The 19,730-nt window shown below is 46.0% G+C and overlaps 1 long non-coding RNA gene across 2 annotated transcripts in view; it reads left to right on the forward strand.

Annotated features, from left to right (window-relative positions):
• Positions 1-9: 9 nt before the first annotated feature.
• Positions 10-19,730, forward strand: part of LOC147115286 (uncharacterized) — a 29,431-nt gene continuing 9,710 nt past the window's right edge. The window contains exons 1-3 of one of the 2 annotated variants that reach the window (XR_015079105.1): positions 10-519; positions 10,651-10,766; positions 15,179-16,255. This is a non-coding gene — a long non-coding RNA (uncharacterized LOC147115286). Of the gene's footprint in view, positions 520-10,650; positions 10,767-15,178; positions 16,256-19,730 lie in introns of those variants that run through there. The other variant, XR_015079106.1, reaches the window with a different exon arrangement.

The raw sequence follows: 19,730 nt of genomic DNA on the forward strand, positions 1-19,730 counted from the left end.
GAGGGCCCCGGATGGCGAGCGCCTCGCTCTCGCGCAGCGCTCGACGGAGGAGGAGGCGACTACTCCCTCCCGCCGCTTCAACACCCCTCTCATGAAGCAACAGGAGCCGCTTCACAGCCCGACCCGAGTGGGAAGACGCAAAGAAATGCTCGGGGGGGAAAAAAGGCCCACTTCACTTCAACTGGCCCCGGCTTTGCCCGCTCACCTAATCTGAAGCAAGCTTGGTATATCTCGTTTACCCCGATTTAAACAAACGGACGGACGGACAAATCTGAGGAGGAAAGCGCTTGCACCTACCCGGCCTCGGAGGCAAATTCTTTTTTTTCTTTCCTCTCTCTGGCGGAATATCAACCGCCGCGCAACCAACCGCTGCAAAGACCAGCCAAGGCTCGAGCAACCTGCGCAGTCCTCAATTGCGCATCCCCGCCGACGTCACCGGCGGGTGGGCGGGACCCAGCGTTCGAAACGCGTCACGGCGTGGAGGGGGCGGGGCTGTGTTGCAATCAGCGTCAAAAGCAGGTTAGTCGCAACCCTCCTGTAAGGATATTCAGTGCTAAATGTTGAAGGTTTTTTTTTGCACATTGCGTGAATCAGCTCTGTGGAATTATTATGTAAGAGTCAGATCTAATCTGCACAAAGAAAAAAAAAACCAGGGTGTGCCAATCCTCAGCAGAACGTTTTCCTATCAGCTGATAGAAATCTGGTTAGCACAAACAGGTTACTAAAAAAAACACCTGTCTTGTAAGCAAGTTGCAATCGAAAAAATGTAGTGGCGAGAATGCAAACTGATGGTAAAGTTTCATTCAGGCTAGCTCCAAAAAGGTGGACCATCTCCTAAAGCCAGCGATGCAATCACAGCATCGAGGCACCATTGCTTTGGGTGCTTGTCGCATATTGCTCTGACTTCACACTATAAAGCAAGGTTGGCTTGAATAGATTTTCAACACCACCACTGAGAGCACAAGGTGGTCAGAGGGTTGAATATTTGGCACAAGCAGCTCTTAAAAGGCTGCACTTAATATCCGAAAGACGACACCTCCGACAGAGCAGCGCTTCCAAAGTACTAAGAAAATAAGAATTAGGAGCAAGAGTAGGCCATACGACCCCTCGTGCCTGCTCCGCCAATTAATAAGATCATGGCTGATCTTCAACCTCAACTCCACTTTCCCGCCTGACCCCCATATCCCTTGATTCACTTAGTATCCAAAAATCCATCTATCTCAGCCTTGAATATGCAACGACTCGGCCTCCACAGCCCTTTGGGGTAGAGAATTCCAAAGATTCACAACCCACTGAGTGGAAAAAATTCTTCCTCATCACAAATAGCCAGCCCCTTATCCTGAGACTATAACACCTAATTCTAGACTCTCCAGCCAGGGGAAACAACCTCTCAGCATCTACCCTGTCAATTCCCCTCAGAATCTTATTTCAATCAGATCAACTCTCATTCTTCTAAACTCCAGAGAGTATAGGCTCAATCTCTCCTCATAGGACAACCCTCTCAGCCCAGGAATCAATCTGCTGCACTGAACTGTCAGCCTGGATTTTGTACTCAAGTCTCTGAAGTGGGACTCTGAACTCATAACTTTGTGAGGTGAGAGTGCTACCCACTGAGCCACAGCTGGGTAGAGCAATTGATTAACTAACACGACTTCATTTAACTGCTTCCATGATAACAGTATTAATACCATCACAGGGTTAAATATTGATGACTACACTAAAAGGAAATGGAAACTTACTGTCAGTCAACTGAACTTCAATCATTACAGGCACAACAGTCCATGTTGGTCGTCATCTCTGCCTAACTTAATGTGTACTGTATTGTCTTTTAGATTATATTTCTTATACTGGATTTCTCTCTTTGTTTAGATCTTGGGATATTGAATAAACTGTTGCAATACAGTTATAGGTGCTGATTTTCTGAGTATTTTAGTCACCCCTCCTAACATCATCTTTGGCTCGGCAATTCATTAAAAAAAATCATTCTCGGGATGTGGGCATCGCTGGCAAGGCCGGTATTTATTGCCCATCCCTAGATGACGTTAAGAAGATGGTGTTGGGTATTCTTCCTGTAGTTTGTGTAGTAGCAGTTTGATACAACTGAGAAGAATAAAAGATTAGCATTTACATTTTAAAAATGTGTTTATGGGATGTGGGCGTCGCTGGCAAGGCCAGCATTTATTGCCCATTTCTAATTGCCCTTGAGCTGCCTTCTTGAACTGCTGCAGTCTGTGTGGTGAAGGTACTCCTACAGTGCTGTTAGGTAGGGAGCGCCAGGAGTTTGACCCAGCGACGATGAAGAATCGGCGGTATACTTCTAAGTCAGGATGGTGTGTGACTTGGAGGGGAACTTGGAGGAGGTGGTGTTCTCATGCGCCTGCTGCCCTTGTCCTTCTAAGGTGGAAGAGGTCGTGGGTTTGGGAGGTGCTGCCGAAGAAGCCTTGGCAAGTTGCTGCAGTGCATCTTGTAGATGTTACACACTGCAGCCACGGTACGCCGATGGTGGAGGGAGTGAATGTTTAAGGTGGTGGATGGGGTGCCAATCAAGCTGGCTGCTTTGTCCTGGATAGTGTCGAGTTTCTTGAGTGTTGTTGGAGCTGCACTCATCCAGGCAAGTGGAGAGTATTTCATCACACTCCTTACTTGTGCCTTGTAGATGGTGGAAAGGCTTTGGGGAATCAGGAGGTGGGAATCGCCGCAGAATACCTAGCCTCTGACCTGCTCTTGTTACCACAGTATTTATGTGGCTGGTCCAGTTAAGTTTCTGGTCAATGGTGACTCCCGGGATGTTGATGGTGGGGGATTCGGCGATGGTAATGTCGTTGAATGTCAAGGGGAGGTGGTTAGACTCTCGCTTGTTGGAGATAGTCATTGCCTGGCACTTCTGTGGCGCGAATGTCAACCGCCACTTATCAGCCCAAGCCTGAACGTCGTCCAGGTCTTGTTGCATGCGGGCATGGACTGCTTCATTATCTGAGGAGTTGTGAATGGCGCTGAACACTGTGCAGTCATCAGTGAACATCCCCATTTCTGACCTTATGTTGGAGTGAAGTTCATTGATGAAGCAGCTGAAGATGGTTGGGCCTAGCACACTGCCCTGAGGAGCTCCTGCAGCGATGTCCTTGGGCTGTGATGATTGACCTTCAACCACCACAATCATCTTCCTTTGTGCTAGGTATGACTCTAGCCAGTGGAGAGTTTCCCCCAGATTCCCATTGACTTCAGTTTTACTAGGGCTCATTGATGCCACACTCAGTCAAATGCTGCCTTGATGTCAAGGGCAGTCACTCTCACCTCACCTCTGGAATTCAGCTCCTTTGTCCATGTTTGGACCAAGGCTGTAATGAGGTCGGGAGCCGAGTGGCCTTGGCGGAACCCAAACTGGAGCAGGTTATTGGTGAGTAAGTGCCGCTTGATAGCACTGTCGACAACACCTTCCATCACTTTGCTGATGATTGAGTGTAGACTGATGGGGTGGTAATTGGCCGGATTGGATTTGTCCTGCTTTTTGTGGACAGGACATACCTGGGCAGTTTTCCACATTGTCGGATAGATGCCAGTGTTGTAGCTGTACTGGAACAGCTTGGCTAGAGGCGCGGCTAGTTCTGGAGCACAAGTCTTCAGCACAATAGCTGGGATGTTGTCGGGGCTCATAGCCTTTGCTGTATCCAGTGCACTCAGCCGTTTCTTGATATCACGTGGAGTGAATCAAATTGGCTGAAGACTGGCTTCTGTGATGTTGGAGAACTCAGGAGTAGGCCGATATGGATCATCCACTCGGCACTTCTGGCTAAAGATGGTTGCAAACGCATCAGCCTTGTCTTTTGCATCCATGTGCTGGGCTCCACCATCACTGAGGATGGGGATATTCATGGAACCTCCTCCTCCCGTTAGTTGTTTAATGGTCCACCACCATTCACGACTGGATGTGGCAGGACTGTAGAGCTTTGATCTGATCCATTGATTGTGGGATTGCTTAGCCCTGTCTAGCATGCTGCTTCTGCTTTTTAGCATGCATGTAGTCCTGTGTTGCAGCTTCCCCAGGTTGGCACCTCATTTTTAGGTACGCCTGGTGCTGCGCTTGGCATGCTCTTCTACACCCCTTATTAGAAACATAGAAACATAGAAACATAGAAGCAGGAGTAGGCCATTCGGCCCTTCGAGCCTGCTCCGCCATTCAACGAGATCATGGCTGATCATCCAAACCCTAGCACCCGGTCCCCACACCGACAGCCATCCCACCCAAGCCCTATCCCCGTAACCCCGTGTATTTAATCCCCCCTATTGAACCAGGGTTGGTCCCCTGACTTGATGGTAATGGTAGAGTGAGGGATATGCCGGGCCATGAGGTTACAGATTGTGGTGGAATACAATTCTACTGCTGCTGATGGCTCACAGCGCCTCATGGATGCCCAGTTTTGAGATGCTAGATCTGTTCTGAATCTATCCCATTTAGCACAGTGGTAGTGCCACACAACATGATGGAGGGTGTCCTCAGTGCGAAGACTGGACTTCGTCTCCACAAGGACTGTGCGGTGGTCACTGCTTCCATTACTGTCATGGACAGATGCAGCTGTGACAGGTAGATTGATGAGGATGAGGTCAAGTAGGTTTTTCCCTCATGTTGGTTCTCTCACCACCTGTTACAGGCCCAGACTGGCCAACTCAGTCAGTAGTGCTGCTACCGAGCCACTCTTGGTGATGGACATTGAAGTCCCCCACCCAGAGTACATTCTGTGCCCCTGCTCCTCTCAGAGCTTCTTCCAAGTGGTGTTTGACATGGAGGAGTACTGATTCATCAGCTGAGGGAGGGCGGTAGGTGGTAATCAGCAGGAGGTTTCCTTGCCCATGCTTGACCTGAAACCATGAGACTTCATGGGGTCCTTAGTCAATGTTGAGGACTCCCAGGGCCACTCCTTCCCGACTGTATACCACTGTGCCGCCACCCCTGGTGGGCCTATCCTGCCGGTGGGACAGGACATACCCAGGGATGGTGATGGAGGGGTCTGGGACATTGGCTGAAAGGTATGAGTCTGTGAGTATGACTATGTCAGGCTGTTGCTCGTCTAGTCTGTGGGACAGCTCTCCCAATTTTGGCACAAGCCCCCAGATGTTGGTGAGGAGGACTTTGCAGGGTCGACTGGGCTGGGTGTGCCGTTGCCGTGTCCGTAGCCGGTGCCGAGGTCGTTGCTGGGTGGTCCGTCTGGTTTCATTCTTATTATTGTGTTTCGTAGCGGTTTGTTACAACTGAGCGCCTTTTACGACCTCAGGACATCCCAAAGCATTTTACAGCCAGTTAAGTACTTTTGATCTTGCTGGGCCATTCCAGAGGGCAGTTAAGAGCCAACCATGTTGGTGTGGGACTGGAGTCACGTATAGGCCCAGACATGGAAGGCAGGTTTCCTTCCCTAAAGCGACATTAGTGAACCAGTTAGGTTTTTACGATAATCCGACAGCTTCATGGTCACTTTTACTGAGACCAGTTTTTTTTTTTTTAGTTTGACATGAACGATGTTTGATCTTAAATAACTTAAATGATCACAGAAAAAATCCCATCCCATGTAACTTCAGCAGTCAAAGTGATCATTTTCAACCATATCAATCAGCTGCACGGCATGTCTTAACTATAATTTCCAGGTTTAGATTTGCAAAACTAAAATTCCAATTATTAATTGCATCCTTTTTTTCCCCTCCCGGCAACTAAATCACCGGCAGAAGACATCACGCTGATAGCAGCCTCCCTAATTAAGGAGCTATCAATTCAAGGGCCATGACATATGAATCAACCTTGTGTCTTCAATACTGACGTGAGCAGGTACAAGGGTACTAATTAGTTACACCTGGAAATACCAGAATGTGTGCATTTTTTTTTACAAAGATACCCTTTAATTCGACTGTCTCTTACAAGAGTGATAGGAAATACTCTAGCTTGCATACCTTACCATCTACTCCAGAGACTTGATCACGAGGCACACACTCGCAATGCAGTTGAAAGCTGTGAAACATGTATGCTGACATCTGCACCCCATTTTCCGATTGCCTTTCCATCAAATCCAGCTTCACGGTGGAAGTGCCAACTCACAGAATTCACCCCAATATTTCTTTATCGTACTAACAGTACCCTTAAGGAGTCACTCTGTGAGACTCCGTTCCCAGCACAGAACCTCGCCAGCAGGGGACCAGGAAAGCAGCCAATTTCACCACTGTTGCACTGCCCGCTGGCGAGGTTAGCACTGGAACTAGTGGGCGTGATCTTGCCAGCCCTGGGGAGACGGGACTGCCGGGAAAATGGCAGAATTTGGGGGTGGATGCCCAACCTGCCTCCGTGCCATCTTGCCAGGAGGCGGGTAGCTGACCCGCGCCGGGTCTCGTCTCCTTGGAGGCGGGAAGGGGATTACAGCCACTTAACTGCCTGTTAACAGGCAGATAAGAGGATTATCCCCATTTTACCCACATAAGTGCAGGGTCACCGAGACGAGTAGTGGGTCTGCGGGGGGCAAAAGTGTGCTGTTAAGGTAAGTGATGGGTGCAAGTGTGGAGAGGTGAGTATGTGAAGTAAGTGGAAAGTGTTAGAAAAAGTTTACTTACCTTTGTTTCTTCCTGAAGGCTTCAAGAGTTGGGGATGCGGAGACTCTCGCACCTCCGCGGCAGAGATGACAGATGGCCGCTGCATTCTCCAATGCAACAACCATCTAATTTCTGCTAAAGAAAGAGGTTTGATGAGTCTTGAATTCAAGAACTCATCGAACTGCAGAGAATGTCAGTGTTTGACAGCTTCACAGAGCTGTCAAACGATGACAATTCATCTGTCAAAACTTTTTGACAGATGAAACGTCATACGCTGATGTTCTCTGCAACTGGCTTTCCCTTAATTGGTCTGCAAGCCCGCTGGGCGGGCTTAACAAGGTCAATCAAGGGAAAATAGCGTGGGTTGGCCACAAGTCGATGGAGGCGGGACATCGACCCGACAAGCAGCAGTCCCACCTCCAACGCGCCCCCATTGGCGAAATTGCCCCCAAAAAATGGGCCAAATGGCCTGTGTCTGTGCTTTAAATTCTATGTAATGTAATTCTATGTAATATAAATAAACTTGTGCATTAGCCAACCATAGAGTGTGAGAATGAAGCTCTTGGTGCAATTTTCTCACCACAGAGTATCTGGCAATGTTCCATCTTCTCGCTGAATTGATTCCAACACCTAATGTGGTCGATGCAAACTGATATAAAGTCTAAGCTTAATAGGGCAGGACACTGCTCCCCCCCCCCCCCCCCTTGGAGAACACGACTGCTGTGGCAATTCATTGCTGGTACCGTGCACAAAGCTAACAGGACGTGTAAACGTCTGAAGCATCCACAGGAGCAGTGTGAGAAAAAAAAAAATTCTTTCACATCTTGTGTGATTCTGCAGCCTCTTCAATACATATACGGTTGAGAAGTTCAAAATAGCTTTGTGAGTGAGAAATGCTGCAAAACCTCAAGTAGACACACTTCCACAAAAAGCTTCCGAAGAATAAACTCATTTCAATTCCTACTTGCCGCAGTTTGCGGGTGATGAGCAAAAAAAAAATGCAAATTTCTAGTCAGAATTACCAGCTTTTGAAACGTTAGGGGCTAGATTTTCTTCTGGGAATCCACTTCTTTTTGGGCAGTCCTGGAGAATAAATTAAAGGAAAGTGGGTAACGCTGAATCTTGGGGGCAAACTTCGTCAGCCGGTGTTTACCCAATGCAAATGCAGCAGAACGCCATGGAATAGTTGATTCCTCTCCTGTGTCGAACCTGGTCTCAGTCAGAGAGGCAGTGAGGCCTGCCTGTGGTAGGAAAGGGACACTCCAGAGCTAAAGGAATGGTCAGCCGTGGCTCACTGGTAGCACTCTCGCCTCCGAGTCAGAAGGTTGTGGATTCAAGTCCCACACCAGAGCCTTGAACACAAAATCCAGGCCGATGCTGTAGTGCAGTACTGCGGGAGTGCTGCACTGTCGGAGGTGCCGTCTTTCCAATGAGACGTTAAACCGAGGTCTCGTCTGCCCTCTCAGGTGGACGGAAAAGGTCCCAGGGCACTATTTCGAAGAAGAGCAGGGGAGTTCTCCCTGGCGTCCTGGCCAATATTTATCCCTCAACCAACACCTAAAAACAGGCAGGCCATTGTCACATTGCTGTTTATGGGACCTTGCTGTGCGCAGATTGCCTGTCGCTTTTCCTACATCACAACAGTGACTACATTTACTGTGAAGCGCTTTGGGATGTCCTGGGGTCATGAAAGGCGCAATGTAAATGCAAGTTGTTTTTCTTTCTAAAGGCCACAGGGAGCAATCAACATTGAAGTTTCTTCACAATTTTTTTTTTTTTTAAAGTGTGTGTTTTCAATGTATACTTAAGTTTTTTAACAGTTTTATTTTTAAATTAAACCAAACAGTGCCCTTGGGATTGTTTTGGGAACAAACCAGAGTGGTACCAGACTGCTGGGCAGCAGCATCTCAACCAGGCGGGTTGCCAATATAGAAAATAACCCGGTTAGTTTTCTACCATAGCAAAATACTGCGGATGCTGGAAATCCGAAATAACAACAGAAAACGCTGGAAAAACTCAGCAGGCCAGGCAACGTCCGTGGAGAGAAACAGAGTTAACGTTTCAGGTCGAAACCCTTCGTCAGAACTGAGAAAAAAGCAGGAAATGAAACAGATTAAAAAGCAAGTTTGGGGCGGGGAAATGGGGGAGGGGATGAAAGAACCAAAAGGGAAGGTCTGGGAGCGGTGAGGAGACATTAAGAGATATTGAAGGCGAGACGCGATGGTAATAGGGCAGGTAAATAAACAAAGGATGGCTCTCGATGAAGTTAGATGTTAGTTTTCTATACTGGTTCATGGGGAAGGGGAGAGGGGTGGACTCATTACTCAGTTGACCATGCCTTACCCCAGTGTTGTCCAATAGAAAGTGCTGACTAGCCCCAGGTGTGATGACAGGCATTGTTTTATCCACATGCACTAATTTTAGTAAAAAAACACCTTACACACGATGCACCTGGAGATGGAGCACGCGGTGTCCGCCGGCATGCTTGAGTATTTCCGCGACCGGTGGGCGCCGCGGGGACTGGAGTGCATCGTCAACCCGGAAAACCAAATTTTAATTTGATTTGTTAAGTTGTTAACTTTTGTTCATTTACAGTCAAATTTGTTTTTGGTCCAAACTAAAAGAGTACACACGATGCAGGTAAATGTATTTCGCACGTGGATATTTACTAAACAAACATTCATTACCATTCAGCGGGAAACTTTGCAGTCTTTCTCCTTCACCAAAGTTTGGAATTCAAGCATGAATTTATCAGACACAACACATCTTAGTGCAGCGGCTAAGTCTTTGGCCAGCGTTGCGAGCGGGACTTTGACTTTTATCAGAGTGATTGCTGAGAACGTTGACTCGCACAACAAGACGCTCCAGGCCTGCCCCCGCTCTCCATCCAGGACGCAGTTGGCTGCTGCTTGCCCATTGCTATGACATGCCCTGTTGGAGCTGCTAGTTAATTGGTTCGGTTTGCTTTCTCCCGCTGGCCTGGAGCGGTTATTGTGATTCGTCGAGCTGACCACGGTGACGGCTCCCCTCTCCATACAATGTTACTGGTGTTTCCATGGTGCTGAGGTCCAGTGTTTTCACCTGTGCTACACACCATTTCAGCAGATAACCAGCATGCAGCAACCAAGGAAGCGGAGTACGCACAATGATTAAAAAGCACTCTCACACTGGTTTTCAACTCACCATTTTACCAACAAACACACACAAAGGTTATCGTTCACATGCACATGCCGTGCGAATATGAGTGTTGAGATCACACGACTAATGACTGTGTCTATTACTCATTGTTTATTTACTAACACAGCACAGGTAAGCTACCCGCTACTTGTCCAGCCAGGGCCAAACTACCTGTTGGGGCATTGGTTTGTAGTGTTACCGGCTGCTGAAAAATCCGAGCCCCAAATCCCTCCAAGTCCCATTAGTGAGCCAGGCTGGCTGGTCAACCATCAGTTGCACCCTGGAGTACTGCAGACCTGCCTTGATTCAGCAATACCGAGTCTGCAATAGAGGATTGGTTCCGTTCCAAACTCTATCACCAGGCATGTTATTTTGGAGCCAGCTCAATCCTGCTCACCACAAAGAGCAGCGACTTGGAGACGCTCGCACACCATCAAATGCTGCTGGGTGGGTGGACCTTACTGCAGAAGGAAGATGTAGAGTTTGACGGAGCGGTTTTTTTTGGTTCTGCTCTGCGTCACTGTGCTATGGTTTTTGGGGTCTTTTCTGCCCCTCTTGCTCTAGATACCGCGAGCACTGCATTTAGTTTACTTCCATGGGTGAATTCTCAGCTCCTGATATCCAGATAAGTTTTTTGGTAGCCCGCCCAGGATGACAAACAGAAAACCTCTCTGTAAATTACATATCTTCCCAAAGCGGTAGAGCATCACAAAATCAGACCTCATTTCAGCCTTTAACTAAAAAAGTGAATGTATGGAACAAAAGATGAACAAATGAATATATTTATAACAGTTATACTAACCAACTTACTCAAATGAAAACAATAAATCCAAATATTAAATTACTATTTTGCGGTTAATCTTATATACTTAATATTCTTTCCTTGTAACCTTTTTCTGACCACAGGAGCTAGCCAGCCCTGCCTAGTTTCCTCTGAAGGTTCCAACTGACTTGACTCAACTCCACTCCGCTCCCAAGATTTTGAACAGACATAACTGATTTAAATTTGAACACTTGCCCAGGTTTGTTGATTTTCAATTACATATTCAAAAGTAACTGCTGCTTGTACACATAACAGAAAATCTGCACAGTGTGCGTTTGTCTGAATGTAGCTCGGCTCCTCGCTCAAGCTTCAGAGATAACCCACAAAACTTTGCAACATCTGTATTGAGTAAGGCCGGGGGACATAATGCTGACTGCAGCTGGTTTATAAACTCCTTTTGTGACCACGTTAAAGGGAGACTACAAAGCCTGTGGTTCAGTTGGTAGCACCCTTGCCTTTGAATCAGAAGGTTGCGGGTTCAAGTCCCACTCCACAGACATGAGCACAAAAATCTAGGGCGACACTCCAGTGCAGTACTGAGGGAGTGCTGCACTGTCGGAGGTGCCGTCTTTCGGATGAGATATTAAACCGAGGCTCCGTCTACACTCTCAGGTGGATGCCAAAGATCTCATTGCACTATTTCGAAGAAGATCGGGGAATTCTCCCCGGTGTCCTCGCCAATATTTATCCCTCAATCACCATCACTAATTTATCACATTGCTGTTTGTGGGAGCTTCCTGTGTGCAAATTGGCTGCCGCGTTTCCTACATTACAACAGTGACTGCACTTCAAGAAGTACTTCATTGGCTATAAAGTGCTTTGGGACGTCCTGAGGTCGTGAAAGACATTATATAAATGCAAGTCTTTCTCAACTATCCCTGGCCCCCTTCTATTTCTCATTTACATGCTGCCCCTCGGCGACATCATCCGAAAACACAGCGTCAGTTTCCACATGTACACTGACAACATCCAGCTCTAGCTCACCACCACTTCTCTCGACCCCTCCACTGTCTAAATTGTCAGACTGCTTGTCCGACAACTAGTACTGGATGAGCAGAAATTTCCTCCAATTAAATATTGGGAAGACCGAAACTACTGACTTTGGTCCCCGCCACAAACTCCATTCCCTAGCCACCGACACCATCCCTCTCCCTAGCATCTGTCTGAGGCTGAACAAGACTGTTCGCAACCTTGGTGTTATATTTGACCCTGTAATGAGCTTCCGACCACATATCCGCGCCATAAATAAGACCGTCTACTTCCACCTCTGTAACATCGCCCGTCTCCACCCTGCCTCAGCTCATCCGCTGCTGAAACCCTCATCCAAGCCTTTGTTACCTCTAGACTTGATTATTCAACACACCTGGCTGGCCTCCCATATTCTTTCCTACGTAAACTTGAGGTCATCTAAAACTCAGCTGCCGTGTCCTAACTCACACCCCAAGTCCCATTCATCCATCACCCCTGTGCTCGCTGACCTACATTGGCTCTTCGTTAAGCCTCGATTTCAAAATTCTCATCCTTGTTTTCAAATCCCTCCATGGCCTCGCACCTCCCTATCTCTGTAATCTCCTCCAGCCCCACAACTCCCCAAGATATCTGATATCTGCGCTCCTCTAATTCTGGCCTCTTGAGCATCCCTGATTTTAATCGCTCGACCATTGGTGGACGTGCCCCCAGCTGCCTCGGCCCTGTGCTCTGCAATTCCCTCCCTAAACCTCTCCGCCTCTCTCTCCTCCTTTAAGACTCTCCTTAAAACCTACCTCTTTGACCAAGCTTTTGGTCATCTGCCCTAATTTCTCTTTATGTGGCTTATGTGTCAACTTTTGTTCTATAACACTCCTTTCAACTTAGGACATTTTACTGTGTTAAAGGCGCTATATAAATACAAGTTGTTGTTTCTAAGACTAGACAACATTTTTTACCATAGCCGGGTTCTCATTCCTTCCTTTTAGCCACTACTATGGGGGAGCTTCTCATGCAATATGGAATTCGACTTTCATTAGAATAATAATAGGCTATTCCAGCTGGGCTTGAATGAAGAATCTTTCTTATGTGCCAGTTACAATGAAATAATACTTGCATTTCTATAGCGCCTTTCAATACCTCAGGACGTCACAAAGCACTTTACAGCCAATGAAAGACTTTTGAAGTGCAGTCACTGTTGCAGTGTAGGAAACGGGCAGCCAGTTTGTACACAGCAAGGTCCCACAAACAGCAAGGTGATAACGACCAGGTAACCTGTTTTAGTGATGTTGGTTGAAAGACAAATATTGTCCGGGACACTGGGGAGAACTCCCCTGCTCTTCTTTGAAATAGTGCTGTGGGAACTTTTATGTCCACCTGAGAGGGCAGACAGGGCCTCGGTTTAACGTCTCATATTAAATACGGCACCTCTGATGGTGCAGCACTCCCTCCGTACTACACTGGGAGTGTCAGACTAGATTTTGTGCTCAAGTCTCTGCAGTGAGACTTGAACCCACAGTGATCTGACTCAAGAGGCGAGAGTGCTACCTACTGAGCCACAGCTGACAACAGATGAATAGTCCCAGTTTCTATACCCTATCAATATTACAGGCATAACAACAGAAAACGCTGGAAAAACTCAGGCAGCATCCGTGGAGAGAGAAATAGAGTTAACGTTTCAGGTCGATGACCTTTTGTCAGAATATTACATAGCAGTTTTCCAACTTCCCGCTCCCAATCACCCATCAGCACTGTTCCCTGTAAGGTGCGTCCCAGAGCACGCGCGCACTTCCAATTAAATACCATGCAGAGAACTAGACAGTAGCTGAGCAGGGGAGGGGCCCAATACACAATGGCCCGGAATGCAGACAGACTCGTTTGTGAGTCTTGCGACCTCAGAGCTGATCCCAATTGCAGCTCTTGAAGTGTGTCTTCCAATGGTTGATGGGTTGCTGTGTAACGCCAGGAGGGGTTTGGGTTTCTCCCTTGAACTTTGACCTTTCAGCTGGACAGCGGGAGAATCCCCCGCTATAGTAATCTGGGATGTTATGATTAAGGTTATCCACCAGGTGGTGCTGTAGCTAGTGCTGCTAGCTAAGGTCAGGGGGTTGCTCCCTGTTAAGGTCAGCAAAGGTGGAATGCCAGGATGTAGGCCTGCATGTTTGCTACGCAGTTGTTAATAAAGTACCCGGACTAATTCTAATATCTCGCCTCTTCGAGTTCTTGTTTCACTACATGGATTTATCACACCCGCGCTCTGATTATTCGCCTTTCAGCGGGACAGCGGGAGAATCCCCTGCGCTCTGATTATTCGCCTTTCAGCGGGAGAATCCCCCGCACTCTGATTATTCGCCTTTCAGCCTTCAGTGCCGGCTCGTGGGATACCGGGGCCACGCGTGTGCACAGTACCCAGTTGGGCCACGCTTTCGTCGGCTTCATGCAGAGGTTAGGGGGATGATCCGTTGGTGACGGGAAGATCGAGGGTTGAAAGGGGAGAGAGCGAGCGACTGGGGAGAGAGAGAGAGACTGGGGAAAGAGAGAGAGAGAGACTGGGGAAAGAGAGAGAGAGAGACTGGGGAGAGAGAGAGACTGGGGAGAGAAAGAGACTGGGGAGAGAAAGAGACTGGGGAGAGAGAGAGAGACTGGGGAGAGAGAGAGAGACTGGGGAGAGAGAGAGAGACTGGGGAGAGAGAGAGAGACTGGGGGGAGAGAGAGAGAGAGACTGGGGAGAGAAAGAGAGAGAGAGAGAGAGACTGGGGAGAGAGGATTGGAGGGAGAGGGGGAGAGAGAGAGAGAGAGAGACAGGAAGGGACAGATTGGGGGGTGAGGGTCCAGATGCTTGTAGTCCGTTCCCGGGGACTGAGCAGCGGCCGCACTTTGGAACAACACAGATGGAGGCGCAGCACATGTACAGTGGCCGCTGGAAGGAGGCTAAAGCAAACAAGTTTTAGGCCCTCGGTGAAACAAAAATGAGAATTTTTCTTTTTAATTCAGAAAATTGTTTAAAGTCGGAAAAAAATACGGGAAAGTGATGTTGAATGTCCCGCGGTAAGTTCCAGTTAAATTTTGCCAGGTGTTGTCCCCTTTTTGAAAGAGTCTATCAGGGTTATTTGAATCATGTTATGAGAGAGGGGAAGAAGTTTGTGCCCCTCTTTGTACCTCAGAGTCTGTGAGAAACGGAGGGAATGGCAGCAGAAAAAGAGGAAACAACTTCTCCAAAACTGATCCCAACTCATCACCAAGGCTGGGGAGAGATAACCTCACCGCCTTCTTAGGAAGTTTAACCACTTTATTCACTTTCTTACTTGAGCTCCATTTGGAATTTAGAGCTTATTTTATTATTTTTTGATGTATGTTTAACGACAGCGTTGAAGAGGGAAAGAGAAACTTGGAGCAACTTCTTCTGTCAAAGCTGCAACGAGACTTGAAAGAATTTAAAGATTTCTAATGAACTTTTCACAAAAAATGAGTGATAAAAAACACTTTTTTCCCCCCTAAGTTTCAAATATGATTTTGGAAGAAACAGAAACAAAAATCAATTTTCCCCTCATCGAAACAAGTTTCAACCAGGTCTTGAAGTCCAAACGCTTTTAAAGAGGTTCTGAAATGCTTAAAACATTTTAAAATTGAAATTTCTCAATACAGGTAGACTATCCTTTATCCGCACTTCTGAAAACCGAAAACCTCTGAAAACCGAAAGTTTTTTTGTGGAGCGTAAGTCGTGCGCACGACATAACCCGAGTGGCGCCAAACATGACCCGACGCGGCCGATGCTTTTCTGACCTGATTTGCTGGCCAGCTTAGCATAGGAGTCAGCCGATATCCGGCTTTCCCACAACTGGCGGCGGCAGTCGAGCCCCAGAGCCCCGCTAAGTCAAGGAATTCAGACACGGAGCAGGGGGAGCTGTAAACAGACTGTGAGCGGCAGCACAGAGAAGCAGGAAGGGGAATGAGACACGCAACAGTCGCAAGAGGTAGCCTGAACTTTTAAAATTTATATTAAATACAAATACTAATTACCAAATTAATTTAATGTTCAGAGTTTCCCAGTCTGAAATAATACCTTCTGAAATCCGAAAATTTCCGAAAACCGAAACACAGCTGGTCCCAGGTTTTCGGATAAGGGATAGTCAACCTGTATATGATTTTGAACGATCAACTGAAGTGAGCTTTTCATAAACATACAACCATGCTGTTGAGGGGAAGGGCGTGGAGGATTTGTAGGAGTTACATATTTTTGTTGACTTTTTTAAAAAATATCATTAAGACGTTTAGGAAGAGAACCAAAAAAGGGGAAAAACACAAACCATGTTATTTTGCCTGTCGTTCTATATTCCTAACAAGTCCCAGGAATAATGTAAATATAGATTTCCTCTTAAACATTTAGTAGAGTGTTAATAGAAACACGAGTTATGTAATGATGTATAAAAATTGCAGGAAGCTACTTTAGAAGAAACTACTATTTGTTTATTGAGAAGCACGGTGGCATAGTGGTTAGCACTGTTGCCTCACAGCGCCAGAGACCCGGGTTCGAATCCGGCCTCGGGCGACTGTCTGTGTGGAGTTTGCACATTCTCCCCGTGTTTGCGTGGGTTTTCTCCGGGTGCTCCGGTTTTCTCCCACAGTCCAAAGATGTGCGGGTTAGGTTGATTGGCTATGATAAATTGACCCTTAGTGTTAGGGGGATTAAATACGTGGGGTTACAGGGATAGGGTGGGATATGTGTTGGTGTAGGGGTTACGGGGATCGGGTGGGATATGTGTCGGTGCAGGCTCGATGGGCTGAAATGGCCTCTATCTGCACTGTGGGGTTTCTGTGATTCTGTGACACAGAAAATACTTTGATTAAACTGATAATGTACAATTTTGATTTGGTACATATGTTTGAAATAGGAGATTAAAAATTGAGAGTACAATGAAGTTTGTTTCCTGCTATTTAATTCAACACTTTTCATGATAAGAGCAGGGATTAATATTGTGGAGAATGTTTGAGAGAAAAACATTAGAAGCAAAATTTGTAAATTAACATCTTTATGTCAGCATATTAGTAAACATTTCCAAGTCAGTCTGATTGGTTCCCCTGTCCAGGAAGAAAGAGGAATGTTTATTTCTGTTAAATCATAGCTTTTCCTGCTTTTTGTTTTTAATTCAGTGACGCAAAGTGCGTATGTGTTTTTCTGCACTGGTGAATAAGTGCTGCATTTCTGACTTGTTACATATGGGGTGTGCTAGTTCAAGAAGATAACGTTTATTATTGGAAGTGAGTGAAGCTGGAAATACAGATCCCTATTTTTGTTCAATTCTTTTTAAGACTGTGAACTAAAGAACTACAGCACTTTTTTTCTGTTGGTTGTCTGGTTGCATTGTGATTAATATTCTAATGACTTATGTGGACGTAAAGCACGTCAGCGCCACAGGAAAGCCGCTGCTTGTGCAGCCACTGCTATAGTGACATGAGGGATGGGCGAATACGTTGAAAACTTTAAAATTAATACAAATTGCATGAATAGATAGGCCTTTTTCAGCTCACCTTGGGCTTTTGGATTGTTTGTCGATGCATAACCGTGTAACTGGGTGACGTTTCTGAAGTGTTAATGCATTATTATGCAGTTCTTTTATATCTCAGTCATTTCTGACAAGTAATTTTTTATTAAATAGAGTTTGTACATGACGAACTAAAAGCTTTTAATTAATTCTACCATAAACAAACTTGCAGAACGGGCATGTAAATAACAAATGAATTTCAATAATAGATAAGTGTGAGGTGGTGCATTTTGGTAGGAGGAATAAGGAGGAGACCTACTCCTTGGAAAATAAGAGTCTAAATGGGGTAGAGGTGCAAAGTCTAGGGGTATAGATTCACAAATCATTACAAGTAGCAACGCAGGTTAAAAAAGTCATAAAAGTGCAAATAAAGCATTTCTAGAGGAATAGAATTCAAAAGCAGAGAAGTTATGTTAAACTTATATAGAACCTTGTCTGATTGACTCATGATTTGAGACGGTGGGGTGGCAATATGGCATTACTGCATGTATGCTTTTAAGTGGTTGCTGTTGCTGACGTCGTCGTAAAAGTTGTTGCTGTTGTTGTTTTAAAATAGCTAATGGACAAAAAGGTCGTGCTCAGAGAAGTTCGTGGCCCGCTCAGTACAAAAACAAATTAGAGGGAAGATTGCCCATCAGCAGCCCGTACTGGAAAATCGTGTGATATGCACAGTTGAAGCTCCAATATGCACTCCCGATGGATTAAACTCCCCACAGGGAGTGCGAAGTTGGAAAATTATTATCCCTATAAAGTCCTTATGTAACAAATTTAGCTATTAAATGGCTACATGGCCAACATGTCCAGTAACATAATAAGCATGAAGGGCAGTCCCACAACAACTAGAAGGTAGCTAACCTTAATTTTTATGTAGTATACAGTTCTCTGTGCTGATTTGCTAAATGCTGAATAATTGATAAATGCAAGAAATAATCTGCAGGGACTTTATATAATTGATACTTGATAAATATGTGTCAGCAACTCATGAGGAATGGGTTAGGATTTGTACAATAAGTGACCACCAAAGGCAGAAAAGGTCACATGTAACTTGACCCCAATAAAATCATTTGCAGAGTCCACACTGCAGGCAGGCTGCGGCTAATGGATTGGCAATTAACAGAACAGTGGATAAATGGGCCACTGCGGTGAACAATAGGAGAAGGCAGATGGCACTGTGGAAAAGTACCAGAACTGGCTGGCGTACAACCAGGTCTGTGGTGCCATCATCTGCAGAAAACTAGTTTATACAAAAAAAACTCCAAGCAATTCACTTTATGAGTAAAATTATGGCACTTTTCAAAGGTGGGGGTGGACGGTAAGGTGTCTAGCATGGAGAGAAAGAGGAAGTGAGCGCGCTCATATTGTGGCTCACCTGTTAAAGAAATAAAAAGAACTTGCATTTATATAGCGCCTTTCACGAACCCAGGACATCCCAAAGTGCTTCACAGCCAATGAAGAACTTTTGACTCTAATACAATAGCAAAATGCTGCGGATGCTGGAAATCTGAAATAACAACAGAAAACGCTGGAAATACTCAGCAGGCCAGGGCAGCATCCGCGGAGAGAGAAACAGAGTTAACGTTTCAGGTCGAAGACCTTTCGTCAGAGTTCGGACCTAACTTTTCCAACTGCAGCAATTAGGCCAGCTCGACCTGTGTCCCCTCTGGCAGAGGGACAAGGTTCCGAACTCCGAAATCCCACTGGCCGTGTGAGACAGTAACCAGCAGCACCATTATAGGGCCAGATTAAGGGCAAATGGCAAAAAAGTCCCACCCAACTGCACTTCCGGTGGGTTAAGAGAGAGTTCTGGAATTTAGACCCCAATATTTTTAAATCTGTCCTCTGTCTGCCCCACAGTCTAAAGTCAACTAAATTTATGAAAATAATGTCATGGCACCAATTAAACTTCCTCGTGCCAACATTAAAATAGTTTGAAAGTTAGCTGTTGCGGAATATTTACTTGTAAATTTCTTGACGACATGAAATCAAAAATATCTCCTTGATGCACCATTTGGAGTTTAAACGGCAAAGCTTTAGGCTCAGTAAGTTTCGGAAAATGACTCACTTTTCACTGTTCTGTTTCCATTAATTTCAGGAAATAATCTTTAGAAACCTGAAAATAGATAAAATGACTAGATGCATAAAAGTGCAGAACATTTTTATCAATTTGAATAAAGTCAACAGAATTTAGCCCTGAATGATAATGATACACGTTTCTTTGTGATTTTTGTGACCACATCTTTTGCCCTGGAGTTAGTTCTGGGACCATCTCACAACAACAACAACTTGTATTTATATAGCGCCTTTAACATAGTAAAACGTCCCTAGGCGCTGCACAGGAGTATTTTAAGACAAAAAATTTGACACTGATCCACATAAGGATAAATTAGGGCAGGTGACCAAAAGCTTGGTCAAAGAGGTAGGTTTTAAGGAGCGTCTTAAAGGAGGAAAGAGAGGTAGCGAGGCTGACAGGTTTAGGCAGGGAATTCCATAGCTTAGGGCCTAGGCAACAGAAGGCACGGCCACCAAAGGTTGAGTGATTATAATCAGAGATCCTCAAGAAGGCAGAATTAGAGGAGCGCAGATATCTGGGGGGCGGGGGTTGTGGGGCTGGAGGAGATTACAGAGATAGGGAGGGGGCGAGGCCATGGAGGGAT

This window comes from Somniosus microcephalus, chromosome 7 (genome assembly GCF_052327205.1).
Source record: "Somniosus microcephalus isolate GS21.2 chromosome 7, FLI_Smic_1.0, whole genome shotgun sequence".
In the NCBI taxonomy this organism is placed as follows: Eukaryota; Metazoa; Chordata; class Chondrichthyes; order Squaliformes; family Somniosidae; genus Somniosus; species Somniosus microcephalus.